The sequence below is a fragment of the Carlito syrichta genome, unplaced genomic scaffold (genome assembly GCF_000164805.1).
Source record: "Carlito syrichta isolate Samal-C Ts95f unplaced genomic scaffold, Tarsius_syrichta-2.0.1 Scaffold301933, whole genome shotgun sequence".
Taxonomy (NCBI): Eukaryota; Metazoa; Chordata; class Mammalia; order Primates; family Tarsiidae; genus Carlito; species Carlito syrichta.
The window spans coordinates 84,750-92,214 of NW_007246029.1; the positions used below are offsets into that span (position 1 = coordinate 84,750).

At 45.3% G+C, this 7,465-nt stretch overlaps 1 protein-coding gene across 1 annotated transcript in view; it reads right to left on the reverse strand.

Annotated features, from left to right (window-relative positions):
- MRPL45 (mitochondrial ribosomal protein L45) overlaps nucleotides 1-7,465 on the reverse strand; it is a gene marked incomplete at its 5' end in the record, with an annotated part of 27,976 nt that overhangs the window by 8,296 nt on the left and 12,215 nt on the right. The window lies entirely within an intron of this gene.

A 7,465-nucleotide genomic window follows, 5' to 3' on the forward strand; every position in this document is an offset into this window, starting at 1 on the left:
GCCTGTAATTCCGGCTACTCGGAAGGCTGAGGTGGAAGGATCGCCGGAGCCCAGCAGGTCGAGGTTGCGGTGGCCGGGAGCGGCCACTGCACTCCAGTCTGGGCGACAGAGTGAGACTCCGACTCAAAAACAAACAAACAAACTAAAAACAACCAGGACAGTGCTTGATGAAGGGAGAGGCTTCTGATGATAAGTGGAGGAATGCCAACGTGTTTACCATACCCCTTCCCTCAGCCCCAACATGACATGAGGGTAATGGCTTCTGTTTCTCGAGTGACTGGTTGGTACTAGGGCAGGCAGTGGGAACCTTCCTCTACAAAAATGTGGGGTTGTGCATTGGTCAGTGGATTGTAGAGGGACCAACGCAGATGCTTGCCTTAATTTTGGCCCTCTTGGTTACAGTAGCTTCCTCTACCAGCATCTATCAGAAGATTAAAAGGGACAAGAATACCTGTTTTGTTTTTATTTAGCCAGACAAGTAAGGAAATCTTTGTCAGGTCACTGGCTGACCACAGATGTACTGGAACAAAAACTTCAGTGACTACATAAAACAAGGAATACACATCTAGCCAAATTAATTTGAAAAAAAACACACACACACAAACAAATGGCAGCAGTCCTAATAAGCAAAATCAGCAATTTCTGAGGAGTGGGAGAATCTGATTTCCAGAATTACCACATTATAACAATCAATGTCCAGTCTTGATTTAAAAAAAATTATAAAACATTCAAAGAAACAAGAAAAGATGGTCTATTTACAGGAAAGAATTTGACACAAACCATCCCTGAGGAAGCCCAAATATTGTAATTAATCAAAGACACAAAATCAACTGCCCTAAATATCCACAATGAGCTATGGGAAACCTTTAGAAAAGAACTAAATAAAATAAGGAAAACAATGTTCTTTGTTAATGCAAAGAACTAATAAATCAAGATGATAATGTGTGAATAAAACAAGAATATCACTAAAGAGACAGAAATTACAACAAGGAATTTGTTTGTACAGGCTGGGCTCAGTGGCTCAGCCTGTAATCCCAGCACATTTTTTTTTTTTTTTGAGTCGGAGTCTCACTCGGTTGCCCAGACTGGAGTGCAGTGGCCGCTTCCGGCCACCGCAGCCTCAACCTGCTGGGCTCCAGCGATCCTTCTACTTCAGCCTTCCGAGTAGCTGGAACTACAGGCGCGCTACCACATCCGGCTAACTTTTTTTTGATTTATTGTAGAGATGAGGTCTCGCCAAGTTGCCCAGGTGGGTCTCGAACCCGCGGGCTCAGGCAATCCACTCACCTCAGCCTCCCAAAGGCACGGGATTACAGGCTGAGCCACCGAGCCCGGAAATCCCAGCACTTTGAGAGGCCAAGGCGAGAGGATTGCCCGAGCTTAGGAGTTTGAGACCAGCCTGGGCAACTTGGAGAAACCTCGTTTCTACAATAAATCAAAAAAATTAGCTAGGCATAGTGGTGTGCACCTGTGGTTCCGGCTACTTGGAAGGCTGAGGCAGAAGGATTGCCTGAGCCCAGTAGGTAGAGGCTGTGGTGGCTATGAGCATGCCAGAGAACTTTAGCCTAGGCAACAGGGTGAGACTCCAACTCAAAAAAAAAAAAAAATAGCCGGGTGTGGTAGCACAAGCCTGTAGTTCCAGCTACTTGGAAGGATGAGGCAGAAGGATCACCTGAGCCCAGCAGGTCGAGGCTGCAGTGGCTGTGAGTGTGCCACTGCACCCCAGCCTGGGTGACAGAGTTAAGACTCCAACTCAAAAAAACAAAAAAAATTAAGTAAAGTCACAGAATACAAAATCAACATGTAAAAAATCAGTTTTATTTCTATATATTAGCAATAACCAAAAAGAAAGGAAATTGAGAGTAAAATGCTTAGGAATAAATTTAACCAAGGAAGCACAATACTTGTATGCTACAAACTACAAAGCATTGCTGAGAGAAATGAAAGAAGACCTCAATAAATTGAAAGACATCCCTTGTTCATAGAATGGAAGACAATATTGGTAAGGTGGCAATACTACCCAAAGTGATCTACAGATTCAGTGAAATCCCAATCATAAGTCCAAAAGCGTTTTTTGCAGAAATAGAAAAACACATCCTAAAATTCACATGAAATTTCAAGAGACCTTGCATAGTCAAAACAATCTTAAAAATGAAGAACAAAGTTGGAGGACTTTCAAATTCAACACTTCCTACATAGCTACAGTAATCAAGTGTAGTACTGGCATAAAGACAGATCTATAGGCCAATGGAGTAGAAAAAAAGTGCCCAAAAATAAACCCTCACATTTATGGTCAACCGATTCTCAACAAAGTGATGGAAAATGTAGAAAATCCAAGACCATTTAATGGGAATGCACAGTGTCTTCAACAAATGGTGCTGGGAAAATGGATATCCATGTGCAAAAGAATGCAAAAATATCCACTTACTTTACATCATATACAAAACTAACTCAAAAGGGATAAGCGATCTAACTGTGAGAACTAAAACTACACAACTCTTAGAAGAAAACAGGGGAAGCACTTCACGACACTGGACTTCACAAGGATGTCTTGAATATGACTCCAAAAACAAAGGCAACAAAAGAAAACACATATAAACTGGATTTCATGAAAATTAAAGTTTTGTGCATCAAGGACACTATCAAGAGTGAAAACAGAGGTGAGCGAATTACCTGAGCCCGCAGGTTTGAGACCTGCCCAGGCAACTTGGCGAGACCTCATCTCTACAATAAATCAAAAATTAGCCAGACATGGTAGCACGTGCCTGTAGTTCTGGCTACTTGGAAGGCTGAGGCAGAAGGATCGCCAGAGCACAGCAGGTTGAGGCTGCAGTGGCCGGGAGCATGCCACTGCACTCTAGTCTGGGCGACAGAGTAAGACTCCAACTCAAAAAAAAAACAACAAAAAAAAAACAGTGAAAAGACAATTCATGGGATGGGGAGAATATTTGCAAAGCATTTATCGATCAGGGATTAACATCCAGAATATATAAAGAACTATAATTTAACAACAAAATAACAAACAACTCAATTAAAAAATGGGCAGCTGGGTGTGATGGCTAACGCCTGTAATTCCAGCACTTTGGGAAGGGGAGGTAAGAGGATTGTCTGAGCCCAGCAGTTCGAGATCAGCCTGGGCAACTTGGTGAGACCTCAACTCTACAATATGGGCATGGTAGCACGGGCCTGTAGTTCCAGTTACTTGGAAGGCTGAGGCAGAAGGATCACCTGAGTCCAGCAGGTCAAGGCTTTGGTGGCCATGAGCATGCCACTGCACTACAGCCTGGGCAACAGAGTGAGATTCTGACTCAAAAAAAAAAATTGCTGGGCTCGGTGGCTCAGCCTGTAATCCCATGCCTTGGGAGGCTGAGGTGAGTGAACTGCCTGAGCCCGCGGGTTCGAGACCCCACTGGGCAACTTGGTGAGACCTCATCTCTACAATAAATAAAAAAATTAGCCGGGTGTGGTAGTGCACGCCTGTAGTTCCAGCTAATTGGAAGGCTGAGGCGGAAGGATCGCCAGAGCCCAGCAGGTCGAGGCTGCGCTGGCCGGGAGGGGCCGCTGCACTCCAGTCTGGGCAACAGAGACTCCAACTCAAAAAAAAAAAAAAAAAATAAGGCGGGCATGGTGGCACATGCCTTTGGTTTCAGCTACTTGGAAGGCTGAGGTGAAAGGAACATCTGAGCCTGGCGGGCTGAGGCTGTGGTGGCCGGGAGCATGCCAATGCACTCCAACCTGGGTGACAGCGAGACTCTGACTCAAAAAAAAAAATGGGTAAAGAACTTCAACGGAACTTTCTTCAAAGAAGACGTACAGGCTGGGCACCGTGGCTCAGCCTGTAATCCCAGCACTTTGGGAGGCTAAGGCGAGTGGATTGCCTGAGCCTGCAGGTTCAAGACCAGCCTGGGCAACTTGGTGAGACCTCATCTCTATAATACATCAAAAATTAGCCGGGTGTGGTAGCGCATGCCTGTAGTTCCAGCTGCTTGAAGGCTGAGGCGGAAGGATCGCCAGAGCCCAGCGGGTTGAGGCTGTGGTGGCCGGGAGCAGCCACTGCACTCCAGCCTGGGCGACGGAGTGAGACTCCAACTCAAAAACAGAAGATGCACAAATAGTCAACAAGCACCTGAAAAGATACTCAATGTCACTAGCTATGAGAGAAATACAAAGCAAAACCATAATGAGACACCATGCTTCACACCCATTAGGGTGCCAATAATTAAAAAAAAAAAAAAAAAAAAAGGAAAGTGACAAGTGTCAGTGAGGATGTAGAGAAATGGGAGCCCTTGTGTACTGTTCGTGGGAATGTAAAATGGTAGGGCTGCTGTGGAAAACCATATGGCAGTTACTCAAAAAGTTAAACACAGAGTTACCGTGTGATCCAATAACTTCAATTCTGGGTATATTCACAAAATAACTGAAAGCAGGAACTCAAATATACTTCAATAGCAATGTTCACAAGAGTATCATTCACAATAGCTAAAAGGTGGAAACAGCGTGATTATCCACCACTAAATGAATGGATAAACGAAATGTTGAACATCCATACAATGGAATATTATTCAGCCTTCAAAAAGGAAAGAAATTCTGATACCTGCTACAATACAGACGAAAATTGAAAACATCACGGTGGCCGGACTCAGTGGCTCAGCCTGTAAACCCAGCGCTTTGAGAGGCGGAGGTGAGTGGATTGCCTGAGCCCACGGGTTCGAGACCTGCCCAGGCAACTTGGCGAGACCTCATGTCTACAATAAATCAAAAACTAGCCAAGCGTGGTAGCGCGCGCCTGTATTTCTGGCTGCTTGGAAGGCTGAGGTGTAAGGATCGCCAGAGCCCAGCAGGTTGAGGCTGCAGTGGCCAGGAGCGTGCCACTGCACTCCAGTCTGGGCGACAGAGTGAGACTCCAACTCAAAAAAAAAAAAAAGAAAACATCATGGTAAGTGAAATAAGCCCGACACAAAAGGACAAATAGTGTCAGATTCCACTTCTGTGAGGCACTAGATGTGTTAGTCTGTTCAGGATGCTATAACAAATGAATACTATATTCAGGGTGGCTTATAAAAAACATTTACTTCTCACAGTTCTGGAGGTAAGAAGTTCAAGATCAAGGTCCTGGCGGATTTGACATGCCCTTTTCTCATAGAGAGAGCCTTCTTGTGTCCTCAGAGGGTGAAAGGGACAGACAGACTCCCTCCGCCCTCTTTTTTTTTTTTTTTTGAGTTGGAATCTCACTCTGTCGCTCAGACTGGAGTACAGTGGCCGCTCCTGGCCACGACAGCCTCGACCTGCTGGGCTCTGGTGATCCTTCTGCCTCAGCCTTCCAAGCAGTGTGCGCTACCATGCCCAGCTAATTTTTTTATTTATTGTAGAGATGAGGTCTCACCAAATTGCCCAGGTGGGTCTCGAACCCGCGGGCTCAGGCAATCCACTCACCTGGGCCTCCCAAAGTGCGGGATGATTACAGGCTGAGCCACCGAGCCCAGCCTCTGCCCTCTTTTATAAGGGTACTAATCCCATCCAAGAAGGCTTCACCCTCACTCTCGTCACTTTCTAAAGCCCCACCTCCTAATACCATCATTTTAGAGGTAAAAAGTTCAACATATGAATTTTAGGGGCACACAAACATTCTGACCATAGGATTAGAATAGGTAAATGTATAGAGATAGAAAGTAGAATAGAGCTTACCAGAGGCTAAAGGGAAGATGCAAAGTAATTTTTTCTTTTGAGTCAGAGTCTCATTCTGCCACCCAGGCTGGAGTGCAGTGGCAAGCTCACGGCTACTGCAGTCTTGACCTGCTGGGATCAGGCAATCCTTCCATCTCAGCTTTCCACGTAGCTGGAACTACAGGCGTGCGCTACCACGCCGGCTAATTTTTTAATTTATTGTAGAGACGAGGCATCACCAAGTTGCCCAGGCTGGTCTTGAATTCCTGGGTTCAGGCAATCCTCTTACCTCAGCCTCCCAAAGTGCTGGGATTATAGGCATGAGCCACCGCACTCAGCTGCAAGGTAATTATTAAGGTAATTATTGTTTAATCAGTACAGGATTTCTGCTGGGGTGATGAACACACTCTGGAAATGGAGAGTGGTGATGGCTGAACAACACTGTAAATGTACTTAAGCCACTGGATTTTATACTTGAAAATGATTAAAATGGTAAAATTTATCATATGCATATTTTACCTTAAGTATACACAGCTTATATTAAACATATAATTTTAAAAATAAATGGTTATGTGGCTGGGCATGGTGGCTCACACCTGTAATCCTAGCACTCTGGGAGGCCAAGGGTTGATCACTTAAACCCAAAAGTTTGAGACCAGCCTGGGCAAAACAGTGAGGCCTCATGTCTACAAAAAAAAATCAAAAAAATAAGCTGGGCGTGGTGGCCTGTACCTGTAGTCCTAGCTACTAGGGAAGCTGAGGAAGAAGGAAATCAAGGCTATGGTGAGCTGTGACATGCAACTGCCACTGCACTACAGTCTAGGTGACAGAGTGAGACTCCAACTCAAAAATAAATAAATAAGCACGCGCCTGTAGTTCCAGTTACTTGGAAGGCTGAGGCGGAAGGATCGAGGCTGCTGTGGCTGGGAGCATGCCACTGCACTCCAGTCTGGATGACAGAGTGAGACTCCAACTCACAAAATAAATAAATAAATAAATAAACAAACCGTTTTACACACACACACACATATTTTAATACCTATTTACTTTTTTAAAAATGCAAAAACTGGGCACAGTAGCTCACACCTGTAATCCCAGCACTTGGGAGGTAGAGGCGCGAGGACTGCCTGAACCCAGGGGTTCGAGACCAGCATGAGCAACATGGCAATATCTTGTCTCTAAAAAAAATCAGCCGGGCATGGTGGCGCATGCCAAGGTTCCAGGTCAAGGCTGCAGTGACTGACCGTGCCATCTGGGCAACAGGATAGAAACCTTGTCTCTACAAAAAATATAAAAATTAGCTAGGCTTGGTGGTATATGCCTATAGTCACAGCTACTTGGGAGGCTGAGGTGGGAGGATCGTTTGAGCCCTGGAGTTCGAGGCTACGGTGAGCTATGATTGAGCCATCGTACTCCAGCCTGGACAACAACATGAGACTCCAACTCAAAAAAAAAAAGAAAAAAAGAAACTGGATGATAGAATGGAGAATTCTATCAGAGAACTAGACTCACACAAAAAAATGAGACTGAGCACGGTGGTTCACACCTATAATCCCAACACTTTGGGAGGCCAAAGTGAGAGGATTGCCTGATCCCAGGGGTTCGAGACCAGCCTAGGTAACTTGGAGAGACTTCATCTCTATAATAAATCAAAAAATTAGCCGGGCATGGTGGTATGTGCCTATAGTCCCAGCTACTTGGAAAGCTGAGGTGGAAGGATCACCTGAGCCCAGCAGGTCGAGTCTTCGATGGCTGTAGTGTGCCACTGCACTCCAGTCTGGGCGACAGAGTAAGACTCTGA